General features: G+C 41.0%; 1 protein-coding gene across 3 annotated transcripts in view; it reads left to right on the plus strand.

Annotated features, from left to right (window-relative positions):
* Positions 1-14,886, plus strand: part of COBLL1 (cordon-bleu WH2 repeat protein like 1) — a 702,447-nt gene that overhangs the window by 379,029 nt on the left and 308,532 nt on the right. Inside the window, exon 1 of one of the 3 annotated variants that reach the window (XM_085645411.1) lies at positions 304-380. The exons of the other annotated variants lie outside the window; for them this stretch is intronic. The gene's annotated coding sequence lies outside the window, so the exon portion shown is untranslated. Of the gene's footprint in view, positions 1-303; positions 381-14,886 lie in introns of those variants that run through there. 3 annotated transcript variants of the gene reach the window in all.

The following is a 14,886-nucleotide window of genomic DNA, read 5'->3' on the forward strand; positions in this document are numbered from 1 at the left end:
TGGAGCATGTTACGCCTGGTAAACTTATATTAACAGTTTATAAGAAGCTCGCATTTGCATCTCTATGTGGAAGTATCCTTAGAATTTTTTTTTACCACGAGGTGCTAAGAAGTACTCGGGTAAAGAGACTTGCGGAAATTGTTTCCAGTGAGCTGCAGTTAAAGCGCGAGCATAGAGACTCCAGAGCAAGCTCGAGCCCCGCTTCGCAGGTTGTGGAGTCAGGCTCTCCTATAGCACCATAAATAGACAGGCTTAGTGATGTCACGCGGGAGGGCGGGCCATTAGCTAATCAGTAAACATTCCTTTTCATGTTTTTGCTTGTAAGAACGCCAGCCTGCACAAGGGCTCAAGGGAGGGTGCGCGCGGCTGAAGGCGCACAGGTAAGAAAACTTCACTTCAGACTCAAAGGCTTTTGGGCGAGATTTCAAATATTTTAGTGACCGAATGAAAGAATAGGTGCATTCATTTCTAAAGACTACTTTTGTATTAGTAAAGTTATGTGGCAATGTGCTGCTTCGGCAGGAGTCGCAGCGCGTGATGTGCTTGTGCTCGTGGGAGCGACGGCGTAGGTGTGTGCCCCCCAGGGCATGAGGGCAGTCGGGGATGTGCCACAATTTCGCCTTCTTTTATACCGGTGATCATAATATGTACAAACATTTAGAATGTGCGGGAACTTTCGGAACAATTTTCCTGACCCGAGTGTTTCCCCTGCATCAGATCAGCCTGTGCATTGGGGCTCTAGGGTTACTGCTTGGATGTGTGTGTCTTTCCTGTCTTCGTCCAGTGCAGGATTGCTTTCCTCTGATTAGTTGCAGGCAGCGCGGTTCATGGCACTGTGGTTATCTTGCACACAGTGCCCTGGCGTTAAGTACCTCAGCAGGTGCTGGCATAAAAGAAACCGCTCATTTCACGCGACCACACGCTAGACTCTTTTATTATGGATTTACATGCTAATTTAGAACTGAAGACGTTGGAACCCACCGGATGCTCTGCCTTTAAACAGTGTCCTTTGAAAATCTTTCACGTTTAAAAACATGCCCCCACCGGGCTCTCCTCCCAACTGAGCTGTGATTTGCTCATTTCGGTGGTTGCTTGTTCTTTTCAAAGGGGTTCATAGATGTCTATTAGTTTAGTGCTTAGCTTCTCTCCTGTGGGTGTCAGGAGCAGGCATATTCTGCAGTTACTCTCAAGGCTTGCATTCCTAAACCCTCTGACTTCCTTGGCAACCCCCTCTCCTGGAGACGTTATCAGAAGACTATCTGGGAATACTCATACCACATTCCACCCTCAACCAGTGCTGCCTCAACAGCAATAGGGGCGTAAGGAATGTCCCTGTGGTGCTGGGGGGGGGGGGGGGGGGGGGGTGCAAATCATTCAGGGGCTCTCATTCAGCCAAGGTCAGTGTGTATATGTAGGCTTTGCGAGACTCGACCCCTCATTACCTTTTGCAGGGGTGGGGGCATTATTTTGTGTTACACGACTGAACACCAATAGTATAAAAGTGCATTCACACACCTCACAGTTGGATGCATTCTAAAATGTATACATAAACTCGCCCGGATTTAAAGATGGGACTGTTAAAAATAAAAATGCAGAAGATGTGATGGAGTCAGTAATGGTTTTATTCTAATAAAACTAGCCAGAACTGTCATACACATATCACTTGCTAAAATTCATTACATTAATTTGGCAGCTCTGTTAGGTGCCAGCATTTTTCCAAATAGCATTAGAAATAGACTTTAAAATATCACATTATCAGTTTATTGACTTTTCGCAAAGTTGATTACTGGCTATACCGGCATCATAACGTGAAATTGGGATTCTATTTCCATCCCACCTAGACGGGGATGCCTTCTTTATCTCATGATCTCTATCCAGGCCCAAACCATCCTGAAGAGAATAAACTCGTTTGATGACATTGAATGTTGGTAACAAGTTTGCGATTGTCTTTAAATAAATTCTTACATTGAACACAACAGAGGTGCATGGCTGTAAATACGTGGCATTTTTCTATCTTTAAGTGCCTTATTATCTCCTAGTTTCTATGGACCGTTTCTAAACAACAGATTTGAAATTAAGAATCCTAACCAACTCTTGCGTCTTTTGTTGTGAGCAATTCCATGCAGTTGCGGAGGAAAACCCGTTTCATGGGGAAGGGGTCTGCGCTCACATTCCCAGTTTGCCAGCAAATCATAATTAGAATAACTGGTTTTGAAAGAAAAGATGTGGAATGCACCTCTCCAGATTGAGTGGGGACTGTAGGTGCAAGTAGCAAGACCTGGATCACATTTAGGGAGTAGGTCCTGGGGGAGAGCAGAGGAATCCTAGGATAACAACAACATGGGGGAAGATGGATGACCACACCATGTGTGCTCAGCAGCTTGTTTTACTTAGCCAGAAAGTGAAACAATTTATTGGAATCGGTTTGGTCAATGAGGAGTATAATGTGGGATTCCAAATGATATTTGGTTCCGGCTTTTTTCGGTGGCAGTCCTGAGTGTCACTCTTGGAGACGGATCTGAAATGGAAGCAGATCTTCAGCATAATTCCTCTTGTGAAAGACCAGCGCCCATGTCGATGAAGTACTTACATTTTAATAAGAGCAAACATTTGTGGTCCTGTTCCGAAGAATTTGCTGCTATCCAGTTCCAATTCACTGCTGCGTTCATTCCTTTAGGACATTATTGCTCTGTTAAGGGCATTGCTGAAGGGCAGGTCTCCGGTCACTGTGGGCGACTACGTTTTTAAATATCATGGTTGTATTACAAGTTGTTGGCATTCTAGATCAACAGAAACTCAACATTTTTCTATAGTTTTTAATATTTAAGGGAGCTACCTTTGTCGTGTAGTTTTTCCTAGATGAAGGTAAATCGATTTCTCCTATACCTCTCCATATTTGCAGCATCAATTTAGGAAGGCACGTGTTATTTGCACTAACTTTTTATTCACAGCTGCACATCGCCACGTAAATATTTATGGGTTGAAAAGTAGCCGCTCTTTTTTCGTGTATCCAGCCTTGATCGTTAACTCAGGAACATTTAGTGATTGTGCTTTGGGTTAATAACTTGTCCCGGAAATGCAAAAAACATATTCGGTATATCCGAATAGGTAGGGACATATTCTGGAAATCTGTTTGTTCTGATTTTGTATCTTCTATCCTCAGTAAAGCCAGACGCACTTTGATCCCTGCTGGTTGCAGAATAGCTGACAGAAACCAGGCACATGCCAGGACCTTGGAATTTAGCAATGTTTGTCAACATTTCTTGTGTATTCGTGCTTTAGAGTTGACATTTTCCAATAAGTAGTCCTGTCATGCTAATCTGTTTAAATTATTTACCGATCGTCTTACATTTTAAAGTTTACTTGTGTGGTGTGTAACTTTGGGAGTCCTTGTTGAACAGTTACATGGACTCAGTTAGCTAATTTTCTCCTTTAACAAAGAATTTACTGATTCGATATTGGAAATGAGAATCTAATTTTAATTTTTGTCCTTTACATTTTTGCATTTCTGTTTTGAAACCTTTGTTTAAAAAATAATTTGTTGGGTAGTTTGAGATTTTTACACAAACCATTCCATTTTACAGCGATGCCTTCAAATGTGTTATCTTGGATGTATTTACAGTGTTGTATTTGTAACTTGCTGGGCACGGTTGCCGCAAAGCTCCCACCATCCTTTCATGCTCTCACTCACTACCATTCTCCCTCTTCACTTCCTTTCTGATCATCCCCCATTCCCTCTCTCAATTCTGCTCCTTCTCAACACCTTAATTTTTCTCTCCTCTTCGTCTACCTCTGTGGGTCAACAGTTGTTGCTATATTCCTAAATGCGCAATGATAGGATTGCCTGCTATATCTTGGCAGTATGTAGGTCAGTCAGCATGTTTTTCTCTGAAGACAAAACCCAAAACAAGGGCTTTGGTACTTTTGTTTTTTCTTTACACAAAATGCAGTGGCGGCTGGTGACATTTGAAAGTGGGGAGGTGTAAAAGTTCTGGATAAGTTGTTGATCGGCTTCTGAGTGCTTCAGCGCGTTGGAAGACGGGTGGATGTTTAGGACAGGCACTCCAGTGGGTTAAGTCAGTCCACCCATCCATCTACTCACACCAAAGAGATAGTCTACTGGCTGGATTGATCTGTTCTAATCCTGGCTTCAACAATCTGGTCAAAAAAAGTGTGATTTTTGGAAAATCATTTCAACATCCAGTTCTTCCAACTGTAGATATGTGCAACTGCACAGTCTAGTATCTAGCACCTTCATCCTTACGTCTCACCCACCATCACATACTGGCTTCTGAAAAAATTGGTTTTAATCAAGTCACATTTGAGTTTAAGATACCCATCTAGAATATTATAAACTTGCTTTTTCCTTGGAATCACGATCCCAGTCCAATAAATACCATAAATAAATGCTCTATCTACAAATGAGAATCTAAAATAATATAACTAGTTTGCATATTGTCACTTTTTTGCTCAAAGACGCACATCCACACAGAGGAAGACGTTGTTTATAGTGTGTTGTGATATTATTTTCGCATATCACACTGTTGTACAAAAATGCTTTTAATATGGCAAATTATCTATTGTGTAATGTTTGCCTGGTCCACATATCCCAGTGAAGTAAAAATGCAATATTAACTCATGAAACCCGAGGTGACATCACATACAGAAAGACATCACATCCACAATGTGTTCTGTTTTGAAATTCCAATAATGTTCAAAAAGGTACCTCTCGTGTGAACCGCCTGGAAGTGTGGAATCCTATAAAAAACGCAAAGCAGAATCACATCGCACAGCTGTGGAATAAATAGGAGCTGCACCTGCATATTAGAAGAACACATATAAGTACATGAGATATTCTGTCTTCGGGTTTACTATCTAATCCTTGCGTGCCCTTCACTTCAGCCTTTGAATTACACCGTTTCCGGTGTCAGTAACAAACCAGGCATTACACAGAATTGATTATCACTGCTTCATCGGAGCTTGGCCGAATCCACCATTAAATGAGGCAATTTACGGGCGGCACGACTCGTGGGTGGGGGGGGAATAATTTTTTTTTTTTTAAACGTACCTTACCGGGTCCCGCGTTGCCTCCTCTCCTTGCCGGGTCCTGCGTTTTCCTGCTACTTTCCTGATCTCCTGCCTCTGGCAGGAACAGAAAGCAGGCAGCCTCCCTCCCCTCAGCCAATCACAACGCTGCAATGGCAGCGTTGTGATTGGTGGGGATAGCGCCCAGTCGGACGCCTATGGGGAGGCCATTTTCTCTATGTTGGCTGCATGCAGCCTACATAGAGAAAAGGGAGAATGTGCATGACTGCTTTGGTCGGTCCCAGAGGGCTGTCCAAACAGTCAGGGCCCACATCATTGGGCAAGCCACTCCTCCTTGACCCGCCCACCCGCCCGCTCCCAACCAGGCATACCCTTCTGCTTTCTCGCAGTGTGAGAAACAAAAACATAAAATTATAGTTTTACCATTTTATGTTTCTGCTTCTCGCACTGCGAGAAAACAGTGGGGCGACGCTCCTCCGCCCTAATGGAGGAGCCGCCCCTGACAAAATGTAGTGTTATAAATACCTATAAATCACAGGAACACTGAAATATGAAAAATATTTCCCATATCTTTGTGAAATATGGATTTCATCATAATAATGACCGCCCCAGCCCCCAAACGAACACGGCTGAGCAATATAACACTGTCACGGCTTTTAGGATTGTGGGTCATTGAGGACACAATTATGCAGCAAGATTATCTAAACTAAGCAGTAAAAATGCAAATTATGCAGGACATTCTGGGGCAGTATTATTTTCATCCCTTTGAGCTATAGACATTTTTGGTGAAATCTGCGCATTTTGCTAATTGTGTGCAAATTGAATGTTAAATATGGAAAAATCCATAATTACGTGGTAAATGCTGCTGCTCCAGAATTACCTAAAGCCACTGCCCCCCTCACCATTGTCCATTATTTTATGAACAATGTATTTAAGAAAGGTAAAAAAACCTAAACATGGTAAAAAATCTAAACCTTCTAACTCAAAACAATGCTCATTTTTCGCTGCACTTTTAAAAAATTTTTTTTATTGAAATCCATATAACAAACATTTTATTATCCATAAATACAGCCATAATAATTCATTAAATGTGATGATAATAACACAGAATTAATAAATAGCACAAATTTGCCAAGAGGGAATAAATCCTAAAATCCAGAAAGATAAGCAGCATAAACATTTTAATTCTTATATGAAGGACTCAGTATCCACTTCCAATCATAAATAACAACTGAAAACTGAATAATGGATTAAACCTTGGATATCTTACCATATAAATAAAACTAATCGAGTATGTAGAGCATAATAAATCCTCCAACATGTAATGATATAACTGATTTAGAGAAAACCTGTCAGATGTTTACATAATAAATCAAAATCCTAAGATTGCCAGACCTAAATATCAGGGATAATGGAGGTACCTCCTAAAAAGGTTTTACATTGAATTTAAAGATCTTAATCAAAATAGGCTGCCTGAATTCTATCAAACTTCTTAAGTCCCCCAATTTGTAAAGCATAGACTTGTTCGCTTTATTTAACTAGTTTCATTTTCTGGACCCATTCATGGACACATGGTATACGATCTGATCGCCATCTCTGAAGCAGAAGTGATCTAGCTACAGCCATTGCAATGTATAATAATTTAACAAGCTTGTCTGGAAGAAGAAGGTCTGGGTCAAAGCCAAGTATTATTAGCCAAGTGCTCAACCCTATTGGAATACTGCATTCACGTTCCAAATGAGAGAAAATATCCTTCCAAAACCTCTGAATCAAGGGGCATTGTAGTATAATGTGTGCCCAATTGGTTGAAGGATGGTTAAAGCAGCGGAAGCATTGCACTGATTGGTTGGTATACATTTTAGATAAGAAAAGTGGAGTTCTGTAAAGTTCCCATTTACTAAAAAACAACATCCTCCGCCAATTGGCTCCCCTTAATGTACTAAAATTAAGTTTAACTGCTGACCACATACTTGCTGAAATATCCACCTCCTCGTGTTTAGCCCATTTCATAATAGCCTTCTGCTCGAGATCAGTACCGTTGGTTGAGTTTAAACACTTTTTCCATTCCCCAGGTTTCTTAAATGCAGTGTCACCTAATAATTCATCTACTACGTATTCCCGTTCACATAACTGAGCCAGATCAAGTTTATTGAGGAATTTACTAAAGATATTATATGACCCAAGAAGAAGGAAGTCATTAACGATTAAATGCGACATTTCAGCTATGCTCAGCCATCTATCATTCCTCAAAAAGTCTGAGATTTTCCGGAATCCAGCATTGGCCCATTTTTGTGTTACTACTGAAAATTCTCTGATCCCAGATAATGAGATAGGGCCGGATAGCGGGGTTGAGGAATTGATTACGGGGATGGAATATCTTCTATAGAGAGCCTGCCTCTTTTGGAAAAACCACTGTAAAAACACTTATATCGTACCAATTTGGGTGATTTAAAAATCGTTACTGGGGAGTGGATCTGATTTTTATTGCAAATTAAATTCATAAAATAGTTAATAAAAAGATTTTATTGTTATTGCGGCTTAAATCTGGATATATATTGTGCAAAATATGCGAAGTAATAATCCCTAAGATTCGGGAGAGCTAATCCTCCATGTTCCTGTTCTTCATATAAAGTGCTAAGTGCAATTCGCGGGGCCTTTTTTGCCCAAAGGAAGGTTGTTAACATAGACTCTATTTTGGTAAAAAAGGAGCTTATTTAAAATACAAGGGATCGCTGAGAAGAGGAAGTTGAATAGTGGAAGGATGGGCATTTTCATCAATGCAACCCTACCCAAGATGGTTAATGGAAGAGGGCTCCATCGAAGAAATAAATCCTGAACTTTTCGTAGAAGTGGGGCGAAGTTAGGGTCATATAAATCTGCTATTTGCTCAGAAAAATCAACACCCTGATACCTCTTAGGTTTAGTATTTAAGTAGGAAAGAATATCGGGGTGTAAATCCATAGATGCTCCGCCACACTGTATAATTTCTGTTTTTTTAAAAATTGATTTTATATTCACCTAATGCTTCAAATTCCTCAAAGATCTTAAAAGTTTTTGCTTGGGCCTTCTTCACGGGCTTTATAATAAGCATGATATCATCGGCGTATAATTTCAATTTCGCCATAGTTGGAAGTGGGGGGAAGATATCAATACTATTCCTGATTGCAATCGCTAATGGGTCGATTAAAAAGGCGAATAATACCAGCTATAGAGGGCAGCCTTGCCTAGTCCCCTGTTTAAACTTGACCTGGCCGGCCTCCGAGGTGTTAATAATTACGTTGGCTTCAGCTTTGAGGTATAAATTCCGAACCAACCCCGTAATTTTAGGAGGTATGCCGAAATTTTGCAGAATAAAAAATAGGGTCTTCCAGACGACTAGGTCAAATGCTTTTTTGGCATCCAAAAGGAGGACCAGTGCCGGTATCCTCTGAGTCTCAAAATAGTCTAATGCTTCGGTTAAATAGTGCGTATTTGTGCCTAACTGCCTACCCACTATAAAACCACTTTGAACAGGGTGAATCAAATGCGAAGCGTTTTGATTAAAACGATTAGCTAAAAGTTTGGTGATTATTTTATAGTCAGAGTTCAATAATGAGATGGGCGGTAAGAATTCGGGTCCTCACTGTCTTTTCCCTTTTTCCAAAAACTGACTCTATTCCCATATCTGAATGACTCTGGTATCACCCCACCTTCTAGAATTGAATTAGCTAACAACAACAAAAAATCCAAGATAGCACTGCAAAAAACGTTAATTCTGCCGGTAGGCCATCTGGGCCTGAGGCTTTTCCGCTCTGAAGATTTTTTTATGACCCCCCTCCAGCTCATCTTTTGTAAAAGGCCTTGCCATGGCGATTTTCCTCAATATCTGAGAGTGCCGGTGATTCATTTCTCTGAAGGAAACCTCTCAGAGATGTAATATCGACTATCTGTTGCTGGCCATATATAGCCCTATAATGTTGTAACATTATATCGCCTATTTTTAACGGGTCATCAGTTCGGGAGGCAGTTGAAGGGCATTTTAATGCATTTATTTGATTAGTGGCAACCTGCTCCCTTGCCTGCCAGGCAAGAAACCTACCAGTAAAATTACTTTCTTCATAGACTTTTTGTTTGTGATTCTGGTAGAAGGATTCGCCTTTAATATAGTATCTTTCACTAAGGTCACGTTTAGCCTGATTAAGCTGCTGCTGGTTGAAGACTGTAGGGCTTCTAAGAAAAGCATCAAAAGACCTTTGTACTGTCTGCTCTAAAAGTCGCTTTTCTTCCTTGGCTTTCTTAAGAATTTCGCAGTTTTTTCCAATGGCCAGCCCCCGAATAAAGGCCTTGAGTGATCCCAAATCATATTTAAAGGTGCAGATTCATGGTTTCGTACAAGGAATTCCCTAATCTTGGTTTCAATAAAGAGAACCCAATTCTCTTCTAATAGATGTTGTCTATTTAGCATCCATCTTTTAGGGGTCCTAATATAATCCCCTAACTGTAACTCTACAATCAGCATCGCATGGTCTGAAAATCCATTCTGAAGGAATCTCTGCTGGCTGAAACTCAATCTCTTGAATGTAAGAAAGAAATCGATGCGTGATGAGGTATGAAATCTGCCTGACAGACAAGTATAGGTGATCTTAGTTGGAAATACCACCCTCCAAGGATCCAATATGTCTAGAGTCGCGCCATAATTTTGTATAATTTTTAAGGTTTTAGGTTTCAGCTGTTTTTTGGATAGAGCAGAGGAATCAATTTTAGAATTCATTAAAAAGTTAAAATCCCCCCTAAGATTAATTTGACGGGTACTAGAATTAGTGATTTAAATAATTCCTCAAACGGCGTTGGATTATCATCGACTGGGGCATATATGCTGACAAACGTTATTGGTCTATGCCCTACGTTGCAAGTGACCCAGCACCATCGTCCGTTCTGGTCTTTTGCAGAATTGACCACTTCCGCCTGAAGTCTTTTATTTAGAAATATTGCCGTGGCCCGATGGGATGCTGAAGATGAAGAAAACCCTCTATAGGCTGTGCAGGACCTAAACATAGAGAAGTCGGGTACATTTGCTGCCTGTATATGGGTTTCTTGTAATAAAAAAACTGCTGGGTTTTCTGTCTTAATCCACACCTCAATTGCCCTCATTTTCTTGTTGTTGTTAAGGCCATTAACGTTGAAGGAAGCCACTTTCAAAATCTCCTTTCTAGCCATTGATAATAGAGATGATATTCGGCCACCTTAACAGCATTAAAATACAGTATACAGCCGCACTATGGAAAGAATAATGAAGTATGGCCCCATTTGATTGTTCGTTGCACTTTAAAGAAAATAATGTTTCAAGCTAACTACCGCAGGATATACATGTAACAAACACAATACATACACAGTACCATGTTTAGTATGGCCAAGTATTGCTCACTTGGTTTCTGGTGACGTTTACAAGTCATGCAGCCTTTGACATCATGGTTTATGTTGTCACCACAAACCCTCAATGACAAAATTTATCCTATAAATAGATCACAGATGCTGGGAACATCCTTGGTGGAGTTGAATAATTTACTCTCACTCTCTCACCTCTGGTAGACCAGTGACTTCCTTACTGTATGCCAAGCACATGTTCCAAAAACTCCAGTTACAATTAACCTACCTGTGAACCGAACCCATCTGCCTCCGCCCTGCTGCTATTCCCACACCCACTCTCGTCCTGTGTGAAATAAACACTGAGATCAGATTTAATGTGAATTGTTTGCCAGATTAGAGGAGTGCATGACAGTCATTTACAAATGAGTGAACAAACCCTTTCTACATGTAGAACACAGATCTAATACTAGGTGAAATAGCAGACATGCAAACATCAGTACATCCTAGTTATCTACAATGCCGCCTCATCAACCGTATGAATTACAAAGTACGACCAGAGTTGAATTGATCCCTAGTGGTTCTTCAATGCATGTTGTCTACCTACTGCTTCAGGCGAGTGTCACTGCAGACTTCCCAGGATTCTTAGCAGAGAGCGATACGATTGAAGCACAACTTGAGAAATGCTTTGAAGGCTGGCATGAGCAGCACTTGCGCTTCAGAGAGCACTTTGTCACATCACAAGGATTTGAAGTGCTTCCATTATCATAAGAGTGTACTCAACACTAAGGTATCCAGAATGCGGAACGTGAAGAGACACACTTGACTCTCCCTGACTTGTGCCCGCTACCCACCCCTACATGATCTTTCAGACTTACCGTTAAGACAGTATAAAACTTAACCTCAACCATAGACTTGCTCACATTGTTAAACAAGTATCAAAATAGTCAGTGGATCTGGCTTGCATTTTGAGTCCTGACAAATACTTAGACACCCCTAAAAAATATTTACTGTATACCCTGCATCCGTGAGATAAAGATTTAATGTGTGATAATTCGGTGTATTTTTTTGCATCTAAAATAGTCCCTCCTGCCTTGCAATACAAGTTCTCATAGTAGACAGAACGGTACACCAGACAGCCAATGGCATGAGGTGAAAGAAGAATATCACGCTGGACTGAGCCAAAGCCCTCTCTTCATATATTTTAAAGCATTGGTAACAATGGATCTCTCAGACAGATGTCCAGTCAGCCAGACCTAAAAACGCTACTGCTCCTATGTCCATGACAGCACGTCAGACATACTAAATGTTCCAGAGGTCAAAGGTTTTTAGTCTGTTCATTTAAGACATTCCTCCTCATCGTACATCATTTTGTGAAGGAAGATTAGTTTGTTTTTTGTATTATTAGATGCAGGTATCAGCAGTATTTACTTTGAGTACAAAATCAACTGGCCATTTTGAATACCATTTAAATAATAAAACATTTAGTTAATGTGCAATTTCTTAGTTTATTGTAGCATGGTAGAAATCCTATTTTAGATAGAGCTGGGTGGAATATTCCATTCGTGGAATTTTGGCGTCTAGTTCTGGCTAAATTTCAGGCTATCGCCTCGTGGCAGAATTTTTTCTTGCACGCGACTCCAGAATGGTAAGTTGGCGAGTGAGAGTGAGATTTGGCAACCCCTGGTGCGATTGCTAAGAGGACATCGGGTGATATCTTTCTAACGCTGGTGATGGTGACCGTTTGCTGTCAGATGGCTGCCACTCGAGTAGAAAATCTACTCCAGCTGAAGCAAAATCAGCTCGAGTAGCTGCACCCTCTGGCGCACTGCTTTGTGCAGTTCACGCAGATTTCTCATCGTGGAACGCGTTACGAGCAGCACAATGTGCCCATTTCCGCCCGCTTGTGGAACTCCATGGAATCTTGCACAGTTTTTATTTAACTCCGCGGAGTCTAATTCTGTGAGTTCTGCCCACCCTAATTATAGAATAATAACATGGTAATAGAAAGCTCTCTATTTAGTATGTATATGGTTTGAGTATAATTTGCATTCGCATAATGTGTATACCAAATTACACTTATTACACAATATATGACAAACGTTTGTAATTGAACGCTTACTTTTTGAAGCATATATTTGTTTTTGTACTACAGTAGGCAAAGTGCATGCAAATGAATTATTAAATAGCCACCTATACTTTTGTACTGACACACCCAGGTTTTTGCCATGATCTAGGAATGGAGAATCTCTAAAATCTCTAAAAAGGATTGAAGATGAAACTACTCAACAGTTGCAAATTGAATATTGATAATAATGTACACCAGCGGGCATTTTTTTTTGTTTTTTTTTTGCTTGGCACTTAATTTTCTAAAATGTTTTTGGTGTCCAGGTAGGAAATGGGAAAATTCTCTTCATGAAGATGTCTGGTTTCAGCTGATGCCAGCTTATGCAAATTTTGTGTTTTTGTATCATATTTTTATGTTCATCAGTGGAAGCCTCTATGATTATCTTCTCAATATGCTAATACTAACGTTTTCACAAGGTATTACATAGTCACTGAAATAGGTGCACAGCCAAGTACGTGAGAAGTCTTTTGGGAATAAAACTTTACCAGGAACTTTGTAATGCCTTAGCAACCACGGCAACAAAAAACCTGCTATCATGAATACTACTTCCTCTCAAAAACAAGCATCGACACCTCCACTATGCTTTATCCACCAAATTAGGTGACCATGAGCTCACATTCCAAAGTGTGATGCTTATTCAGTTTTGTTTTAAAAAACGCAACCAACAACCTAAACTTGCCCCCTTATCAGCAAATGCTTACTCATCAATTCCACTTCAGCAAAGTGATGAACGCCTTATTATATTCAGGCATCACTGGCAATAGTGTCCTCACTAGATGATGCCAAAGGCCTTTACATTGGACACAGTAGAAAACTATTTGCCAATCTGCAAGGAACACGGCAGCAAGACCAGACAGAATTGTCCCGCCAACCTAGAAAGACAGGAATACATTACCCCCACTGTAAGAGTGGTTCACCAGTTACCACTGGCACAAACAATACCCTTCAAGTCCTTGTGCATTGTACGCCGTGGTGATAAATCAAATGGGACAAACCGTCCTACAATCCAAATTCAGATTATAGAACCAAAAGTTATACCTTAAATCAAGAATGGCCTTACCTGATAATCACTCTTTTGTAAAAATAATTCATATCTATCTATCTATCTATCTATCTATCTATCTATCTATCTATCTATCTATCTATCTATCTATCTATCTATCTATCTATCTATCTATCTATCTATCTATCTATCTATCTATCTATCTATCTATCTATCTATCTATCTATCTATCTATCTATCTATCTATCTATCTATCTATCCAGCAGCTAAGTTGTGGAACACTCTTCCTTTGCTGCTAAGGAGTAAGCAAGAACTAACCTCCTTTAAAAAAGAGTTGAAGACCTTTCTCTTTTCAAAACCAATGTAGTGCATTAGATCTGATGAATTACTGAAGGTCAAGCGCCAGGATACCCTTGGGGTGGCAGCTGCGCTCAACAAGAATTCAATTCATTCATTCATTCATTCTATCTATCTATCTATCTATCTATCTATCTATCTATCTATCTAGCTATCTATCTACCCACACACTACGGTCACACAGGGGTTACTAGGCTCAACCAAGGTGGTTGAGGCCCTTTCTTTTACTCCTGATGTTCCAGGGCCCACCCTCCTATGGATATTTTAATTCTAATCCTACACATACAAAGGTAAACGACATTCAACAAGCAAAAACACAGTCCCCCTTGAAGTAGGAACCCTAGTAGGCCACCCGAGCTTCCATGTTCCCATGTAACGGGTGTGCTGTTATGCCCCCCACACATTCGGCAACCTCCAGGGAATATGAAATACTAGGCCCTGTTCATGGGGTTTCCCCCTCTTGGACTCAGTGAATAAGGTGTAGTTACTTAGTGTTAAGTAGGGTTGGAAAATTCAAAGGCAATATATCCCCCTGGGCCTAGTAGGCCCAGTTCTTAGCTTACCCATTCCAGCAATATGAACCCTGGCAGCAGTACAGTGTGGTCCTGGCCTGGATCGGCAAAATCAGGCTGCACAGGTTTGCATGCGCTGCTCCTGGCAGGCGCCGGCTTGCTCTCCGGAGTCTCCCTCACCAGCACCCTGGCGATCACAGTTGCTCCGGGTCCAGCCATACACAGTAAGTCTTTTTCTTCTTGGATGGGGACAGTCTCCTTGCTCTTGGGGGAGGTGGAGGGGGAGGGCTCTGGTGCTCTCTTGTCTTGGTTGAAGCTGCAGTTTTGGGCCAAAGGCGGCAACCTGGACCTCCGGTCTCAGCCTTTCGAGCGACCCCTCCTAGCATATGGGGTCTCTCAAACGTACCTCACTGTTAGTCACTCTTGCCCCGGTTGCCTCTTCTGTGGCCACTCCTGGTATACGAGTTGCAGCAACTTACCGCTCACAGGCGATGGCC

The sequence above is a fragment of the Triturus cristatus genome, chromosome 3_1, assembly GCF_964204655.1.
Source record: "Triturus cristatus chromosome 3_1, aTriCri1.1, whole genome shotgun sequence".
NCBI classification, from domain to species: domain Eukaryota; kingdom Metazoa; phylum Chordata; class Amphibia; order Caudata; family Salamandridae; genus Triturus; species Triturus cristatus.